This window comes from Myripristis murdjan, chromosome 15 (assembly GCF_902150065.1).
Source record: "Myripristis murdjan chromosome 15, fMyrMur1.1, whole genome shotgun sequence".
NCBI lineage: Eukaryota > Metazoa > Chordata > Actinopteri > Holocentriformes > Holocentridae > Myripristis > Myripristis murdjan.
Window position 1 is genome coordinate 30,017,840 of NC_043994.1, and position 2,868 is coordinate 30,020,707.

A 2,868-nucleotide genomic window follows, 5' to 3' on the forward strand; every position below is an offset into this window, starting at 1 on the left:
CAACTTTGTCTTGCTGATTTGCCCTCCTGGCCAAAAGCCAAAACCATATCTGGTCGCTGAAAACTTTTGGAATACAAACTCAATTTTAAGTGTAATTTTAAATTGTCATATTCCTTTCGCCATGTGGACAGAGGCTGACCTCACATGGCTGCAACTTCTCCATTATTTTTAAGAATCTGTATTCATTTGTGACTTCCAGTCGGAGTTCTGCCCTCTTGTCTGTCCATATGAACGAGTCACTTTTGTTTTTGTCATCTGACCTCATCCCTGTACAGTTTTTGGACATTATTAGGACATTTTCGACAGCGCACATGGTGTTGAAAATGTGCTAATAATGTCCAAAACTGTGGAAACTTCTCCCATCAGTCCTTAGCGTCTTTCCTCGGAGACTTATTTATTTTTGTATTCTCGTCTGCAAGAAGAGACATTTTCAAAAAATGCGATTGGAAAAAAAAAGAAACACAGAAATCCCCCAGAGAGTTAATAAAGTTCAGTTTTCAAAAATATATCTGTATCCATGTGGACATGACCTGTTGCTGCCAGTTGCTGAAATGTCAAGCCACATTTCTTCTCTGCCAGGCGGCCTAAGTGGCCCGGCCAAGAATACTGAGATGGTGAGTGACGGACGCCCCGCCGGTGAAACGCCCATGCACCAAAACCCAGCTAATGAGCTCAGACTGAGTTGGGCTGCTAACCGGGCGCACAAGAGCTCAGACGGCATTTAATCGAGTTCATCATGTGGGGTGAATGTTTGGTCGGGCGTACGGTTGGGTTGGGATTCACCATGAGCTGTGGCTGATATTTGGCAGTAGGCTAGGTAAAGCTAGCTAACATTAGGTAAAGCGATTGACTACGTTTACATGCACACCATATTCCGATTCGGGTCAATATTCTGGTTAAGGTAATTTTCTGAATAAGGTGTTTATCCACAATTTTCCTGGGGGAGTTGCTGGGGGAAACCATTATCAGCAATTACGTTCCAAACTTCCGGTGCGCCAGCGGAAGTGGTAGTTTAGTCGGAAAAAGATTGGAGCTGGCTGGCGGTAACTGGTGTTTACGTTTGGTAAAGTTTCGTTTCATGGATTTAATGTTAGTGGTTGGATAAAGGAACCGTCTGATTTTTTTCGGTCGCACCATTGGTTCAGGAGTTACGGTACTGAGAAGCTCATATTACAAACATGTGACACACCGGGGACTCTTCTGTGATTGGACGGTAGAAATGTCTGTAGTCCTACGGAGTTACCGTAATGGCAGTAGGGTAAAATCAGTAGGGTAAAACTAACCTGTCTCACAACGGTCTAATCTCAGTGTGTTTCTCCGGTTTCCGACATTTTTTTCAGTATGTCATAAACGGTCTAGGAGATATCGATATGTAAAGTAGGCATGCCGAATCCTGTCGGCGCCGACATCATCGGTTTAAGAGACGTCTTTGCTGTCTTCCCCGGGCTTCATTAACCTGCGGTCCATCCTGTGGGCTGCAGTGCGTCACTGTAGTAGCTCCGGGGTGGCGGAGCTGAGCACAAAGTAGCGAGCTAACTAACGTTGTAAAAGACGAGACCGTAACGTAAACAAATAGCTACTTCCGCGTTCCGCCCGAGTCAACCGGATGTTTCACCCACAACCGCCGGAAGCGCTCCAGGAAAATTGTGGATATTCGCTGCAGCAACTGGAATATTCCGTTTACATGTTACTTGGCATGTTCCCCCTCTCTTATGTAATGCAACACTCAGCCTGCGGGGGGCAGCAGAACACATATAGGCGTCTGGTCTGAATATTCCGGTACGGGGCGTTTTCTGACTAAGGCGTTTACATGGCACAGTATTCCGGTTGGAACAGGCAGATGCCAGGGGTCTGATTGGGAATATTCTCCACCCGGAATATGACCTTAATCTGGTTTGGGTGTTTACATGACTCTTGTGCAACCGGAATATTGCGGATAATCTGAATAATACATGAATATGGTGTGCATGTAAATGTGTTCATTGACAGATGGTAGGTGATTTCATGTTTACCGCGTTCATTTTGATTGATTGATTTATTGATTGTCAGTCAAAAAAAAAAAAAAAAATCAGGACAAGAAACAAAAACAAAAAAATGCATAAATTCACATAAGCTTACAGTCACAGCGTGCATCTGACCGACACACAGACGGGTGTTTCAGTCTCTCTGTATGTGCGGATTCAGGACATGTTACTCGTTTCCAGTCTGTCGAGCCTGCGGAGAGACACTTACGTGGCAGTCCGGCTAAACCGGGCTTGTCTGGTCTTGTTTCATTTGATTATTTTCATACCCAAAATGACTAAAATTTTCTTCTCGCGTGGGAGTTAGAGCCTCCGAAACCGCAGTCGCTGAAACTCAGACTAATGAAATAGTTTCAGGTGGGTCAACAGCTCTCTGAGGCAGGTTGAGGCACGTTTCATTGAGTAAAATGCTCCAGACTAATATTTCAGTTAGTGTGTGTGCGTGTGCGTGTGTGTGTGTGTGTGTGTGTGTTTCTGTACACTCACACAGCATTCAGCAGACATCACAACCTGAACCTGGGAGGATAAAACATCTGTAGTGGTGGCAGTGTCTGCTGTGATCCTGAAACTAGACACAACATGCCAAGTACATCCCCTCACACACACACACACACACACACACACACACACACACACACACAGGTTCCCTCTTCCCCCTGCGGCGAGCAACAAAGGTGCTCAGTCATGTGAAACTCAGTCCTCAGACCCACAAGTTGACCTTTGACCCTCCACAGACACAAATATGACACGCAGGAGGAGAGGAGGGGGGTGGAGAGGGGATTAAAAGAAAGGATGAGAGACTGGTGTGTGTGTGTGTGTGTGTGTGTGTGTGTGATAGCAGACTTGT